The following is an 18,333-nucleotide window of genomic DNA, read 5'->3' on the forward strand; positions in this document are numbered from 1 at the left end:
ATGCCTACTTTATCATAGTCTGCACATATGCTAAAAATATAATTATTGCATGTTAAATTCTGGAGGAAGTCCAGTAGACATAATGCTTTATACATATAGCAACCTTCTTTAAGGAATTAGTATGCTTAGATCATAAATTGTGATCTAAAGACAATGTTCTTTTAGGTATCAATTACTTTAGAAATGTGTGGTTATCTTGGTTTGGGGCAACTGCAAATGGTTTTAGTTCAACTTTGCCTTGAGCCAAAAACATGCTAAGTTGTCCAAAGCAGATGATAAACATGCATTTCTGGTGTCATTATGACCTAAACAGGATATGATTGTTTAGTTTTTGATGTTTTATAACAGAGAGCAAATATTGTTTATGCTTTATTTTAAAAATACTTTTATATTATAAAAATGAGCATTAAAAGTCATTAAGGAAAGAGTCTACATAAAACATGTAAAATTGAACAAGTAGCTTTTCAAGTTTGATGTGAAAATCTTGGCTAACCAAGCCTGTTGCCCAGAAGGGCATTCCACAATCAAGGAGAAAGAGGAGAAGAAATGGAGCGTTTTGTAACACTGAGCTCATAATGGCAGGCTCCTAGATGCTTGGAAAAACAAGTCAGTAAGTTACTAGTTAAAATCAATAAGATATTTGGAAATTAAGAGTAGAAAAATATTGGGCACTTACACAGTCTGTAGTTATATTGGATAATAAAATACCAGTAGTTGATAAAAATAGGTACAGTGGAATTCTGCTTCATCTATACAATAAGCAAGAGATTAGCAGTTTAAGTTCTTATAACTAAAATCTTCTGTAACCCAGATAATAAAGAATAGTTTTGATATTCTACTCAACCATATAACAGAGTGCAACTGAATAAAAAATGATGGACTTACAGACATAACTATAGGCAGTAGAAAGTGGAACTGTTATGAGCAGAGACCTTGCCTGCTTCTGATTTGACAGGTTACAGTTTCAAGAGTAAACCACAACTGTGGCAGTCCATCTGAAACCACTTTGGACTCACAGACTGCAATCTCTTGCTTTTAAAGTGCAGTAGAATAATCAGACTTGGCATCATTGAGTGATTTGATTTTCCTCTAAGTATCACTTAGAGTCACAGAAACTATTTACTATCTTCTCCTCTAAAATGTATGGAAATGGCATAGACCCACCAACAAAGCCTAATTTGGGTTCTTTCTTTGTTTTTTCATTAGTTTATTTAAATTAATTTAAGAGAGAACTCTTTTATAGACATAAAAGCTCACTTGGGACTCCATTTTTATCCCAAAACACTGAGTAAGCCTACAAAAAACAGACTGGCTTCTTTGCTGTGGTTTTCAGCTGATATGTGTGTGCCTGGCTTTGCATTTCACTCCTAATTTACTTCATTACTATAAAGTACTATGTGATGTGAAATATGAAAAATGTCTGAATTTTTACATCCCTTTGCCTTGCTAGTTCATCATCAAAATAGCTAATCAACTCCTACTTTTATTCATTGGCGTCCAGCATCAAATTTCTTAACACATGGGTATATCTTTAGTACAGATACATAATCATGATCTCTGAAGATCCTCCCAAATTATCAAATGAAAATTCTAAAATGTTCAGAGTTATTTCAGTGTCTTTGAAGGATTGAGACATAGAAGCAGGAAAATGGTAATCATAATAATAAATTAAAATATAGCTCTCTTCCAGCCACCCCTCACTATACCTACTCCCCTCCCAAATGAGGAAGGTGTGTTTTAGTGCTGCTAGTCTTGTCATTCTATTTTTTAAATTCTAATCAAGTAAATGGATTATGTGAACCAGAAGCCAAGAAAGGCTCACAAAAAGCTACAGATTGCTTTGGATATTTTTTAAAATGGAAGAAGTATGGTCATTCTCACAACATTTCTACCTAAGACCCAGCTACTCTGCCTGTGGAGGAACCTAAGAAGCTTAGGTTTATCATTAACAAAGTAAATTGTCTAGTCTAATAAGTTACTGAGTTCATGAAGGGAATGTAAACAGTGGACACTTTAAAAAATTAAGTAAACTATGCCTTCACTGCAGTCTTCAAATTAATAAAAAGTAAATTACAGAGCAAGAATTAGAACTTTAACAACGATCTTTAAACAGGTTGGGGTACAGAAAATCTTGTGTCTGTTTAAGTCAGTTGCTTCATACTTCACTCTAGAAAGAAAGCAGAAAGGTATAAATAAAATTTAAGGCAACTTAATTTTTTTTTTTTTTTTTTTTTTTTTAAAGTTCTGGACTTTGAGCCCAGGGATGCTCCACCACAGAGCTATATCACCAACCCCTTTTTATTTTATTTTATTTATTTATTTTTTTATTTTTAGATAGGGTCTCTAAGTTGCTGAGTCTGGCCTCAGATTTGCAGTCCTCCTGCCTCAGCATCCCATGTAAGTAGGATTATAGTCATGTGTCATTGTGCCAGGCCTAAAAAAGTTTTTTTAATAACCTTAAAATTGAATAATATTCTTGATGGCCATTTGAATTTGCTTTACCTGAAATGAATTAACTATAAATTTTTAAAACAAGCTTCTCACAAAGCCTGATTGATAAGAGAAATCAGGCATATCGTTCATTTGTGCCTCAAGTATTATGGGGTTGTGATCCTTGGGGATTTTCTGTCCCAAACTTATATAATTTTTGGAGGTAAATGAAGTAGAAAACACATCAAAGGCTCCAGAGGGAGTAAGTGGCTATAAAAGTTCTCTATCTTCTTCTATTTTTCAAGTGTTTTCTTTTTTTTAGTCCCTATTTCTACCTATCATGATGTTTATTACTTACAAAGGAAATGAAAATAAAATACCTTGAAAACCAAGAGTCCAAGTATATCTTTGATAAGATTAACACAAAAGAAAAAAGACTCAGACCAGTTAAGATAAACAGTTACAAATATTCAAGAAATTAAAAGGTTGATTTAAAACTGACACTCAGAAAAATATTAATAATTTAAATGTATATGACATTAAGAAATTAAGATAGGGTTGAGGTTGTAGCTCAGTTCTTGAGCACTTGCTCAGCATGAGCAAGATGCTGGGTTAAATTTGTAGCACTGGAAAGAAAGAAAAAGAAACAACAAAGAAAAGAGAAAGACTTGGAAGATGTATATAGTTTATATATATAATATGTACAAATATGTATATATATGCCCTTACATCCATATAGATATAGTATATAGGAATATAAATACAATTTGACTAGATTTTTTCCACATTTTTTATTTGTGCATTTTAGTTGTACATAATGGTAGAATTTGTTGTTGCATATTAGTACATGCACACCATATAATGACTACATTTTTTTAAAGGTAAAAGAACAATCAAAGGTATATCAGACAGCCCCAAATAGTAATAATAACAGTATTAGTTTCAGTGAAAAAGAGAATTTAAAGAGAAAAACCTCAGAATGGAATAAAGACAGTGATTTTGTTACTGAATGATGTTGCCTTGAATCAATTGAGGGAAATAAGATTTGAATAAATATCTACCTACTGAATATACATAAATTTTATAAATGAGCAACCATTTTAAAATCTTACTTAAGTAGTTCCAAAGAGTTCCTGGAGAGTATGCAGCCCCTACCTTACATTAATATGTGTTCTTCAGTTTTATGTAATGCCTCTTCATCTCATCAGTGAGGAAAGTGTTTGACTATTGTTTTCATTGATAAACCATTCAGTTGTCCTTAAGGAGAGTTAACAAAGGATATGATTCATCAAGAGAACATATTGCCAAGTCTGGTTATCTTAAGGTAATTTTTGTTCAAATGATTTAAAATACTTTATAAAATTGATATTCAGGAAATACTAATAGAAATACCTCAAGAACTTGGTAATTCTAGCTACATAGCAGAATTAATGTAATATACTATGTTTTTCTGATCTAGAAGCTGTAGGAAAGATAGTAGTGTTTAGTTTTAGAACAACTCAATATTTTATGTTTAAGATATAGCTCTGAAACTGAGTTGTTTGTAACTTTATATAAGCTATTAAATTATATTTTATCCATAGCTATCTTCTTATAAAAGGTAAAGACAAATCACAGGAGAAATAAAAATAATGAACATAAGATATCTTTTGGCTGTGAACAGAACTCATTCTTGCCTATAAAATTGTGAAGAGTAAGATAGGATTGGACCCATTAATTATTGGTAGAAACATAGAGTGGTAAAACACAAGTATTTCATCTGATACCACATAAATACAAAAGATCATGAGGAATCAATATGAACAACTGTATGCTAATGAGTTTAAAAACTTGAAAGAAATGGATGAATTTCTAGACACATTTGACTTAGCAAAATTGAACTGTGGGTTCAATAATGTTTGTCTAAACTTCTCTTGGAGAAGGCATTCTCAATTATTGACATGAAAAATAAGTTACAGAGTATATGAAATAGAGAGCATTTCCTTTCTTTTAAAGCTTTTCCTGCTCAGGTCTTTGACAACTTTTAATATGACAGGTAGTTGTCAAGGATTCTTTTAGGATTTTCTTTTCTGAATATATAATCTCACATTTTTGCCCTCTGTCAAAAAAATTTACAGCAAGATAAGTCAGATGACCACCATATTTCTGATAAAAAATATTAGGATTATTACCATTTGTCTTTTACCTTCAGGGTTATTCAAAATTCATTGCCATTAGTTTTTGGGTGAAATTTAAAAGGGTTTTTTTTTTTTTGGTTTTTGTTTTTGTTTTTGTTTTTCCTTCCTGCCCCTCTCCTAAGTCTGCTGGGGAGCAAAATACATGTTGGTAGCATTGAACTTTACTCAGAAATCTATTTTTCCTACTCAGAACATATGATCTGACATCCACAAGTATCCTTTGTTATGGAGAAGGAATATTTTAAATTAGGATTTGGTAGTAAAATGTAGGAACAATGATCAATATTCACTTCCACCTTTCCTACATCAAGAGGCAAAGATTGACATCAACACTCCTAACTGTAAACATTCATGTCCACCAGTGGTAATGCATGTGTGCAGGCCTTGCTGGGCCCCTGTTTATTCTTGCACAAATGGATGTTTGATGAACACATACTGATTATACTGTTCACTTAAGCTTTTATAGAACCAATCAATATTTTGTCTCAAGTAATTTCAGTTTGTTCTTTTTAAAATGAAATCCTTCTCTTTTAAGATACATTTCAAGGGTTTTCTTAGACATCCATCCACCAACTTGTTTATAAAACACCTTGGCAGAGATGTTTTAAAATATCATTGACTTTAAGAACACCCACCCTAGAATTTACCACTAATTTACATTTAATGTTTATAGTTCTCAAATTGTGGTTATTGTAATAACCAAACTATTTTTGCCTTGAATATTTTGTGGATTGTATTTCCCTATTCTTTCTCCTTCACCCACATTCCCCACAGTAGGTGGGCAGATTGTTGTTTTATAGTCTGGTTTTTATTTATCTTTTTTGGTTTAATCTCAACAAGTTTAGTGTTTCTAAATCTGAAAATAAGTGTATTTTGTGGCAATATTTTTGTCTTTTTAATGCATCAGTTTATTTAGTGAAATTAACAGAACATTGCTTCTTTGGTCTGAATAATTTCCTTCTACTACTTTCCTTTTGCATCTATGGTAAGGAACTACCATTAGTTCAGTTCTTTTTGTTGCCACTACCTTCTGGTAAATTGTGTAAATCAGGCTCTTCAGTATAATTAAATGTATTGCTATGTCATTGTATACTTCACTTAGAATAAGAATTTTGGATTAAGCCATAAATATTTAGTTAATTACTAAATCACACACACATGTAATCCATTGTATTAACATGTTTGGAACTTTTCATAGCATCATTCCAAAAGGCTGATCAGATCTTGCCAGAATCCTGCTTTTCATGACTGTCTTTTTTTCTGTAGAAGAGTCTTTTCATCCTCATTTCCCATCCTCCCAATACCCCCATTTTTCATGTACTTGTACTGTACCTGCACACACAAACTGACAAACATCACTGAACTAACTCCCTTGGACTTGCATTTCCCTAAATAGACGTTTGCTTTGTTTTCTTTTCCTGAATCTTTTCCATCTTGCAGCATGTCAGTTTAGATATTTTAGTATATGATAAATCATGGTATAACAAGTTGTGTTTGTTTAGCTTACTTCCTCAATAAGTTCCTTGAGGGCATGCACTTATTTACTTTCATATCTTCCTACTTAACATAGTGCCTCAAAAATTAAACATTTTCAGGAAATGTTTGTCTATATACAATGAATAAAATAGGTGTAATGTTGTAGCTGAAAGTGTGACGATTGTTCTGTTTTTCTACTTTACCTAAAATATGCAATTTCCAAGTATGTAAAATCAGTTACTTCTTGTGACTCACATAAGATTATAAAAAGATGTTACTGTATAATTAATTTTAGTTATGTGCCTTTTTAATACCAGGAATTATTTGGCAAAACTTTTATGGGTGCTTTTCAGTTGCTGAAGGTTTTCATTGCTTGCATAATATATTCCTGTTCAAGTTAGAGCAGTAACTTTATAGTTCTTGCTATAGAAGTTCTCCTAACTACACTGCTAAGTAACTAGTAATAAATATTAACAATTTGGGCATTACATCTTATTAAATCTTACTTTCAAAAGTATTGCCTTGAAGAAAGGACTTCTATATCTTGTTTTATTTCTCCTCCTCAACGAATAGAAGACAATCATTATTAATAATGAATTAATTTGCCTTCTTTCAGATACGGAGAAGATGAAAGTACAAAAATTTAGGAAAACACTTTAGAAAAATTCAAAACACTGGGTGATTGTTTTTATTGGGAAAGAATACCTTTATTACATAAAATCTCTACCACTGTTTTTTAAATAACTTCAGTAATTAAAAATATGACTTTATTTCTTAAAATGTAGCAAATATGCAGATATCTGCCAAGAATGCTACTGTATCCTTACTCTAGCTATAAAAATTATCCAAGCATGGGACAAAGAAAAAGAAGGGGAGAGAGAGAACAAGGGCTGACAGATGAAGAATTGAAGCCCTTTTTCCTAGAAGTAGCTCTGTATAAAGTTTCCGTTATCCATCTATCTGGAAATGAAATCAAGAAAATATTACTATTTACCATAGCATAAGAAAGAGTAAAATACTTACAAATAAGTTTATTTAAGGAGTGAAAGAAATTGAAAAGAAACATAAATGGGAAAATGAACTGTGTTCCTGGATTACAGGAATTAATGTTGTTAAAATGTCCATGCAACCTAAAGCAAATAGATCCAGTGCCATTTCTAACTAAATCCCAATGGCACTTTTCAAAGAAACAGAAAAGCACAGTTCTAAATTACACATGGAATTCGCAAAGGACCAAATAGTCTGAAAGTGATAATCTTACGAAGGAACAAAATTGAAGGCATCTTATTTCCTGATTTCAAATTATATTACAAAACTATAGTAAGCAAAAATTTGGTACTGGCATAAAAACACATAAATAGACCAGTGTAACAGAAAGCTCAGAAATGCGTCCATGTATGTATGGTAACTAATCTTCAGCAAAAGCACCAGGAATACAAAATTGGAAAAGGATAGTCTGTTCAGTAAAAGGTTTTAGGAAAAGTGAATGTCCACAGGCAAAAAACAAAACAAAAGAAAGAAGTTGGATCCTTTTTTGGGGTGGCATACACGGGATTGAACCCTGTCTTTTGAGACAGGGTCTCACTAAGTTGCTTAGGGCCTCACTAAGTTGCTGAGACTGACTTTGAACTGGCAGTCCTCCTGCCTCAGCCTCCGAAGTCACTGGGATTACAGGTATGTGCCATTGCACCTAGCATATCCATTTCTTACACCATACAAAACTCAACTCAAAATGGATTAAAAATAAATATAAAACAAACTGTAAAACTCCTAGAAGGAAACGTAAGGGGAAAAGCTTATTGACATTGGCCTTGGTAATGTTTGTTTTTGTATATTACACCATGAGCTCAAGTAACTAAAGCAAGTATGAACAGATGAAGCTATATCAGACTAAGAAGCTTCTACACACCAAAGAAAACAAACTGAAAAGCAACCTATGGATTGGGAAAAAAAATTCATGAACCATACATCTGATAAAGGATTAATAGCTGAAATATAGAAGGAACTCACACAATGCAATAACAAAAACAGCAACAGCAACAAAAGGCTAGCAGGTATATGAAAAGAGCTACAAATTTAATCATCATGGAAATGCAAATCATAGCTACAAGATCACCTCACCCCTATTTGAATGACTAGTATCAAATTGATAACATAGTATGTGTGTGTGTGTGTGTGTGTGTGTGTGTGTGTGTGTGTAAAATATTACTTAACCTTTAAAAAGGAAGAGATTCTGCCATTGGTGGATGACCCTAAAGAATATTATGCTATGTGAAATAAGTTAGACAAACAAAAATACTGAGTGATCTTGTATGTGCAGTTCAGCCAAAGAATGATTGGTTGTCTTGGTGACCTGAATTTTACTTCTTTGAGATATCAGTCACCTCAAACTAATCAAATCTTCTATTAGTGTCTCATGGTATTAATATGAATCATTCCATCTACTTGTTTGGGACTTTGGTACATTTCACATGTCATGGCTATAGGCTAGTTGGTGTTATTCAAAAATTTATGATTTTCTGAGGCAAGAGACATCTATAAGAAAATTATAAGTCACTTGTAATGCATTTTAATAATATTGAATCTCATCTTCCCCTTCCACACCACAAAAACCACATGAAAGCACAGAAAAAAAAAGAAGTCACAATTTGAAATGCTAGAAAATATATTTTATTTAAATTGTACCAAGAATTGTCCATTGTTTGTATAGGTTTGTAGAAATAGATAATCTCATGATTATGAGTTGATATAGCTATCTGGAAGTACATAAGGCAACATCTGTTAAACATGTTAAATACAGAATTCCTCTCTGCATGTTCTTTGATCCAGAAATTGCATTTCTAGGTACTGTCCTAAGAAAATAATTTTTTTGTTTCATAATGGAAATACTCAAGCTATAGATTTTCCTCTTAATTTGCTTTTGATAATACCTATAGATTTTTTAAATTAGTGATATTTCTATTATTCAAATAGTATTTTGTAAATTGTCCTTTTGAATTGCCATCTGACCTACGTTTCTTAGAATATTCTAAATGTAGAGATATATATTTTCCAAGTGACTGTTTAGTTTTTTTCTTTATTAAATATTTTAGTTGTTTTATTGCATAGCAGACTAGTAGATATATTATTTTTAGCTGAAGAATTTGGTAGAATTTTCTTGGTGACCTAATAAGTGGTAGTTTTTTCGTAAATGTTCTATGAACAAGGTAGGAAAATTTTAACTATTAATCATCTTTATTAATAGAATTCACTGCCTTTTATTCATTAGTCTCCAAACCTCTTTTTATGACAGACCCTCATCACTTAGAATTTGAGAAATCACACTTAATTCCTGCCCTCATAAAGCCACAATTCTAATTAAATCCAGCTCTTTTCTTATTACATGGCTATTGTGTCTATTTCCTGGGAACTGAACATGGTTGGAGAAATATCAGGCTGTCTAGTGTTTACTTCAGATTTGTAACTAAAAGCCTCATGTAGCCCTTACTGCTGCCCTGCAATCCTAGAACAGTCCCTAGTGTACTCATGCTTCAGCTGTACTTAATGATTATTTAAATATTTCCTCTCTCATCAAATCTCTAGCACTTCTCCCCTTTCTGGTTCTCTGATTCTTGTATCCTGTTTCACTGAGAAAAGAGACACAATCAGAAGAACTATTCCAGAAGCTCCCAGCACAGTACTATTATGCCACATTGGTTAATGTTTAACAGCACAGAAAAATACTGAAATTTCCCCTTTCTTGAAACAAAAAAGTTTCCAGTTAACATTTTTCTGCTGCCCTTTAGTGTGAAACTTCTCAAATAGATTACATTGCTCTTCTCCAGTTCTTTAGAGCCCACTTGTCTCACCCTTTCATTCCTAGGACTCTACAGAAGTTGCTCATGTTAAAGTCAAAGGTAACCTCCATTGTTACCAAATACATTGATTATCTTCCACCTTTATCTTTTTTCAGCTAATAGCTCTCAGTGATTCAGAACTGGACAAATATGTGACCACTTTCAGACTTCTATGTGCATCATTTTCTGGTCCTCTCATTTCCCTCAAACCTCATATCAGAGGGATTTTGTCAGAGTTTTTCCCGAGAGTGCCATTTGAAAGGTGCTATATTCAAAACTGTGGCCCAGCACCAACACCATCCCAAAATAATTTATTGAAGCCCCGACTCCCAATATAATGATATTTGCAGATGGAGCCATTGGGGGATGATGAAATTTAGATGAACTTATAAAAAAAGGACTGTCATGATGAGATTAGTGAATGTCCTTTTAAGATCAGGAAGAGACTCTAGAGCTTTCTCTACCATGTAAGGACACAATGTGAAGGCAGCTGTCTGCAAGCCAGGAAAAAAGCCCTTATCAGAGCCCAGTTGTGCTGGCACCATGTGCATCAGACTTCTAGCCTTCACATTGGTGAAGAATAAATTGCTATTATTTAAGTCACACAGTCTTTGATATTTTGTTATGGCAGCTTCAGCAGACTAGGACAAAGGAATAGTTCCCATAACCCTAGCCTCTTGTCACTTTACCCACTATATTATTATTTGTGGCACTTATCATCCTTGATCTTGCATGTTTGCTTATTATACATATGTCTTAACCCACAAGCATGTAAGCTCCAGGAAACAAGAGCTTTGTCTGTTTTATTCACTGCAGACTCTCCATTGCCCAGAATAGTGTATAGCTACAGTAGGTCCTCAATAAATATTATATGAGCAAATATTAATAATAAAAAATATTTCCAAACACCTGTAGATCATGGATGTTTCATCGTATGGAAAGCATGTATTTTTTATTACTTTTGCCTTGAAGGGATACATACATATGTTCTTTTCAGAAACTCTTACTAGCATCCAGTGTTCATCACTAAAAAGTTCAACAAATTGTAGTATTTGTCTTTTAAATTAGGAAAAACATCCATTTGTCATTAATTTCTTTATACACCTCTACTTTGTTGGAGATAACCTATAACCTTTTTGGTAGTATAAAAAATTTTTGTGTTTACTCTGTATTTGAATTCAAAGTATTACAAAAACTCTACTGTTGATGGTAATTTTTTCAATGGTGCAGACATCTCCTATACCAAGTAAAATGCAGTGAATCGCAATTTCCTCACAATTAGTAGTAGTAGCAGAATCCTGTGTAACACCTGCTACATGCTGGATATTGTTTTAAACCCTTATCTGTGTATTATCTCATGTATTCTTTTCTTCAGTCTATCCAGGAGATAGTTTCTGTTGCTGAACCCACTTTCCAGATGAGGACCCTGAAGCACAGAAATTAGGTAACTTGCCCAAGGGTCATGGCTATAATATGTAAAGCGCTAGGAAGGAAATAGATGGTTGCATGTACTATATGGAAAAGGAAAGTAGTGGGGAAGTTTTTATATTTTTTCCATTCTGGTTTTCATCTGGAAGAATTTCTTGAATTTGCTGTCTTAAGGTTACTAGCATCCCTAATTTCAATGCTGGTGAAGACATTTTCCTTTATTTTTTCTTCTCTTTAGCCGCTTCTGTTAATTTCTTAACAGAATCACATTTTAAAGATAGCATTTATCACATTGGATTTACAAAAGTGAAACCTCATTATTGCAAGTCTGCAGTTTCTTAAACCATACTTGATAAGGGATACTGTCTTTCAGAATTCCTCAAAACATACGAAGTGCCAAGGACATTCAGTTACTTACATATTAGTAGAAATCATATTGCTCACCTCTTAATCATTAGGTGAGAGGGAACTTAAAGAATTTTGGTTACAAAGAATAGAGATAAAGTAGTTTTGAACCTTAAAGAAAATTGAGGAGTAGGGAAATTTAAATGGCATAGTGTACTATATTACTGTGGGAAAAAGAAAATTCTAGAGAAAAGTGGTAGGACATTGAAAAGTTTTCAGAAATGCCATGAGAAGAAGTCAGAAGCCAACTTTTTGTTTTCAGAATTTTGCCTAATTTGGCCCTCGTGGAAAGAGAACAAAATTTTCTTGTGACCCTTCTTACAACTACATAAACTGAGTATCGTCCAAAAGCATATAGGTTAAAGAGGTTTCTGTAGATTACTTGGGGACCTGACCACCATTTAAGTCAGTATATATGTGGGAAGATACTTTCTGAATTTAAAATAGACTTTTAGGATACAACATATTTGTGAATTTGAGGATTTTGTATTTTAGTTCTGAATGTAATTTTTTGAGACTGCAGATTTTCAGTGAGACATGATGACTGCTTGTCATCTCTAAATTCTTTTATCAAACTTGTTCTCTGTGAAACAGAAAACTACTAGTATTAAAGATGACTATTAAATAAAACTTGGTATCCTTTCCTGATTGCTTATGAGATTATTTAGGAAGATCTTGTTTCCTTATATATAAAGGACTTGGCAGTGGTGTTTGAGCTTTTATATAATTTATGTTCAAATTTCTGGCAGTGTCCTGAAGTAAATGTCCTGATAGTAGCTAAAAGTTGTATATTATTTTTACTACTAATAATAGAAGTACTGATTACTTAAGAGAACAAGGTCAGTTTTTTCAGGATACTGAAGCAAATATGAGAGTTGTGTTTCAATAAGAAAACAACTGTGTTTGGTGTAAAGATCATGGATTCTTATAGAGGCTGGGGATCACAGGTTACATATACATTCACATATATTATTCAATATGTTGTTTTGAAAATAGTTATATTTTCATGTACACAAATTTCTCATGTATCTTCTTGTGTGCAGCCCTGTGGATGGAACCCTGGGGTGCTTTACCATTGAGCTACATCTCCAACCCTTTTTATTTGTTATTTTGAGATAGGTTCTCACTCAGTTGCCCAGTCTGGCCATGACCCTGCCTTAACCTCCTGAGTAACTGGTTTTGCAGATGAACCTGACAGGATGTGTATCTTCTAAGCACACTAAAGATGGAAATATAGCTGACCCTCAGGAATTCAGATACCAGTGAAAGAAAATTTTTGTGTACTGTTTCAGATCTCTACTCTCTTCACAATCTTTCATTTTTCTCAACCTGAACTGTTTTTTACCCCAGGGACAACATACCACCAGCAGTTCCCAAACTAGTTTCATCTCCAGAGAGAAGCAGACCCAATTGTGTGCATTATCAATCTCAGATCTCTGGAAATGGTCTCTGATTGACCCAGTTTTTGTCAGATGTCCAGGACTGGACCTGGCAATGTAGCTAGAAGGCAGGGACTTGTTCTCTCTCTCAAACATAGAGGATTGTGGGGTAAACTTACAGAGATGTAGTCAGCAAGAGTAGATAGTGCCTTAGCTACTTATTATTCTAGAACACCTGTCCATTCATCCCTTTGACATTTGAAACACACACACACACATACACTTACACATGCACATTGATCTTGAGACTAGTCATGTTTTATTTCAAATGTTTTTAATAATCTAAACATATTTTCCTTCCTTCTTTCCTTCCTTCCCACCCCCTCCCCACAATGAATCTTGCTATGTTGCATAGGCTGACATTTATTTTTCTTACAAAAATTAAATATGCAAGGTATATTTAAAGGACAGTGACTCATGGAAGAGTAAATATAAACTCTACTTAAAGTTCACGGAATGACACAGAGCAAGTAAAATATGCTTCTAGTCAAACTCTTAAATATTTTCAGCAAAACTATAATACATTTCAATAGAAATGTTTCTTCAAATATGTTATTTTAAATTCTATATTATTTTAGCAAATATTTAAATACTGTATTAGTTTCTCTGCATACTTGACCTGGATTTAATTCTACCTGTTTGCCAAGTGTGTTGAAATCATAAATCCATATTTATTTGCCAGGTTAAATGCTTGTTTTCTCACATAGTATACTCTTTAAAGTGTCACAAACATATCAGATCCTATTTCTTTTTAATAGGTCCTGGTAGGACTCTTTTATTTTTTTTTATTCTTTGATTTTTTTTCTTCAGTTAAAGGGGTAGGATGTGCTTCTCTCAAGGAATATATAAAGGTAAAAACATACATGTTCCCTCTACACTTTGCCTTTGTTACCTGTTAGAAAATAGAACATTTAAAACATGTTCACTGATTTAACATATATTTTTGAAGCCTCACTCTTATTTCCTTATAATCAGAATACCAGAGCACTTCTTTTTTTTTTTTTTTTTTATGGTGTCACTAGTTTTATTCACTTTTGCATTATCAGTACAAATGTTAACACAGTGAAATAGGCAAATAATTCATTGTATTAGTATAAAAATATTTTTGACTCTCAGGAGGTCTACAGAGCACACTTTGAGAGACTCTATTCTAAAAGATGAGTACATTTTAAGAAGACCTTTACCTTCTTAGTATTACTAAATATGAGATCAAATTTGCAATTATTACATAATTCTTTAAGCATTTTTTTTTTTGAGCACAACTTTTCATTTCTCTGGTTATACACAATACAGTCACACTATTCATGCAACCATACATGTACCTAGGGTAATAATGTCTGTCTCATTCCACCATCTTTCCCATCCCCATACCTTCTTGCTCCCCTCACTCCCCTCCAGAGCACTTCTTATACCGTAGAGTTTCTGCTTTAATCTAATAGGTCACCCTGAATAGACTAGTACAATGAAAAAATATGAGGCTATGGTGATATATAAATAACTGACATTTGATTATGGGGTTTCTTTTTCCATGCTTTTGTGACTCAAGCATCCATTTAAACCTTTATTTTCAAATAACATTGATGTGCATCTGAGTACTATAAATTCTTAAATCTATTCTCAAAAACATCTATTTGTTAAAAGTTTTTAATGTATGTTTTATGTTTAAAAGATAGACTTCTTGTTTGGCTTCTCTGTGATTCACATGATAGTTTTTCTGCCTTTTGCAGAGTTCATTAGTATATCTTTTAGGTTTCTTACATGGGATCTAATTCACTTTAGTAAAGACCATCTTGATGAGGAGCCATTTGAAGTGATAGTGGTAGTGATTTTCCTGTTTTCAATTCCCCTGATTAAAAAGTACCTGAATTCTCTTTTCTTTTGCCATCTATTATGAAAGTACAAATGAATGCCTAGTCTTTATTCCATTACCTGTATCTCAAGGCATCCTGATACCTTAAATGTGGAGGGAGACCTTTCTTGTAAGAGGGGAGAGATTAGTAATAGTTAATGGAGCAGAGTACACAGATGTGTCATTGCCCCAGGTGAAGTGATTCACACACACAATTTTGAAATATCTGGGTGTTTCCAAAAGTTAAGAACCTGATAGCTTTTTTTCAGTAAGTTTCTTCTATATGAAGAGTTCTTGAAAATAACTGGAATCTATTTGAACAGATCCTCTAATCTCTTATAACTTAGGACTAATGACTATGAAATATTTCTAAAGATCTCAGGACTTCCTGAGATACAAGCTACACACGGAACCACAGAATGTCAGAATTGCATTCAAGAAAAGAGAACTCAGTCACAATGAGATGAGACAACCTAACCAGATTCCTATGATGTCTTAGAGAGAAAACCACCTAGTGCCCAGGTCTTCCGATTCCCACATCAGCTTTCTAATTACCACTAACTCTGATCTTTCTATAAGGGTGTAGTATGGTTTTTAGTGTTTCCGTCACAATATTTCAAGCATTAAGATTGTGATTAAAACTTAGTGATCCCTATTTGGCATTGTTGAGATTGGGTTCAAATTATATTAACCCTATGATGTACTTTATTTATTATTTTGTAGATGTATCTTGGATCTCATCTTATATACTTTTTATTTGCATCTTTCTCCTGAAAATAAAACTACAACTTGAGAAGTATGCCACTTTTGCAATTTTCAACTTTTCATTAAAAACCAAAGCATTATTTTCTGGGTATTGTGGCTTCTTCATTAAAATCCATCCTGCATTTATTTCTATCCAGTTCTGAAGACATTTCCTCTAACTTTCAAGTTCTTGTTCTTGGAATCACTTCAGCCCTCACAATCTCTTGTCTATTTCACTACTTTCTCTTTGATGAAGTTTGAGATTGATGGCTTTTCATTAGCTACATCTAAGCTTCCAGTAAAGGGTTAGAATAGGACAGGTCAAGAACAGTGATCCATTCTGCCAACTGGCACTTCTATAAAAATGCATAAATGAAAAATGGCAAAATATTTGAGTACTCATTGGAGTGATCCTTTGTTAAGTCCCTTTATATTACTTACCTTCCATGAGTTGTTATCTTTTGTGTGAGATGTGAATAGATTGAATGTACCTAAATTTATTCCTTTCTAGAATCGTACTTCTAAGTTTTTTTGGAATTAGGACAATACTAATAGGCATTTATTTTGTCTTAATGTTGCCTTCTGAAAGGACTTCATGAAGTTTAAAATTATATAAAATAAATTGCATTTTTAAAAAATGTTGATGAATGATGTGATAAAAGAGAGTTTTCATCTTTAAATTCATTACAGGCTCCTATGACTGGTAAAAATAAGTTCTGGAAACCAATATGGCAGATTACATAAGTGTAACAAATTAAAACCCATATCATATCACTATGACAGAGATATTTACCAGCTCCTCCGAATCTGTGCTCTTCTTTCTTTATAACAAAATTCTGTTTTGTAACTGGACATTTTGCCATCCAAAAAAACTACCACATTTTTCTTCTTACCCTTGTAGCTAGGTTTTACCGCATGACTGAGTTGTGACCAGTAAAATATAAGCTATGTTTGATGGAACTTTCTAGCAGTTTTCTTTAAAGAGAAGTAGGGTACCCTCTTTCTTCCCTTTGTACATTTGATTGATTTATGCAGAAGTGAAGACTAGAAAGTCAACATGCATCATGAAAACAAGTCCACAATATAAAACGTCAAAGCAGATACTGGGTGAGACTGAAGCCTTAGTAACTTCAATGTGTGATTATATCAAGCCTGAGTGGTTATCTCCAGAATTCACTTATGTGAGAAAAAGTAAACTTTCTATCTTTCCTAAGTAACTACAATTTTTGGTTAGAGTGTGTATAATTTAAGAAATAAAATCTTAAGTAATAAAGCCTTTGAATGAGCTCCCTAAGTTAATAAGAATATGTTTACTTCTGGAAAATAGTTTGGATTTTGAGAGAGACCTGGTCTAATATAAAAATTAGGCTAGTTAACAGTTTAGTAAATGGAAAGATTTGTGTAGTTCCAATACATCTGGTGATATTTGGATTCTTCTTGCCTGATGCTAATAGAAATCCAGGTTCTCATACAGTCTATTTCTCATTGGTGCCAGTGAATTAAATTCATAAGTTTATAAATTGTGAAACTTCCTTGTGCCACGTGAGAACAGAAAATTCTTACATGTCATGTGAACTTATCATCTTTAAATGTGTGGAGAAAGCTGTAGACAAGGCTCATTTAGCCCTCTAGTACAAGTTCTACGAAGACTCTCACTGTCAGTGCCAAAGCTTCACTTAACCTTTTACATAGGACATTGATTTTTTTTTTATTCTTGTTAATTCTTTCCTACTTAATTCACAAATTCACAAATTAAGTCCATATTTTATATTGAAAGAATCTTGTCATGGAGTACAATTTTCAGAGAGTAATCATAATAACCACAGGAGACATACTAATTTGAAAAATTTTGTAAAGACTTATTAACATCAAAAGGTTGAAAAAAATCGTTCAGTGTTACTTACTATGTTTCCTGTCTCTTAAATTCTGGAAGAATGTAGGGGAAAGGATTTGATTTTAGGTGTTGTTTTGTTAATCAAAATTTTCATCCTGCTACTTGTGAAATTAAAATATTATGCCATAGTAAATAAGTACCATCTGGGCTGTATGTTTTCCTGCCTCCTCTAAAGAACACAATACAAAGGAAGGTATGCAAAGTAACAGGGCATGCTCATTTAACTATACTTATGGGATACTTGATATGGTACAATGGGAGTATTACTTCAAAGTTGTGTGTAAATCAAATCATGTTTTGTCACAAGGTAAATGTGCCAGGAAAGCACCAATATAAAAGAATCCTAAGAATATTGTTTTTGTGCTATAAAGAACCTTTAATCATTATTTTGGAAAGTTTATATTTTCATTGTGTGGATTTCTGTAACTTGTTTGAATATTGTCTATGTTTTGTTTTCTGTTGTCTTTAAACCACCTATAACATTTGAACCAGGCAGTAATGAAATCTGTTATTCCAGTAATCATTAGGTTTATTGGCCTGCTTTAGTTAAACTTTTCTCTTCCTACTTAACTCCTCCACTGCTTGCTTCTTATTCCTAAATAGATGAAACTATGCTTATATCACAGTGTGTTCCTGCATAAAACACACACACACA

General features: G+C 32.9%; 1 protein-coding gene across 8 annotated transcripts in view; it reads left to right on the top strand.

Annotated features, from left to right (window-relative positions):
• SUPT3H (SPT3 homolog, SAGA and STAGA complex component) overlaps window positions 1-18,333 on the top strand; it is a 499,594-nt gene that overhangs the window by 325,823 nt on the left and 155,438 nt on the right. The gene's annotated exons all lie outside the window — the stretch shown is intronic.

Source organism: Sciurus vulgaris (genome assembly GCF_902686455.1).
Source record: "Sciurus vulgaris genome assembly, chromosome: 7".
Classification (NCBI taxonomy): Eukaryota; Metazoa; Chordata; class Mammalia; order Rodentia; family Sciuridae; genus Sciurus; species Sciurus vulgaris.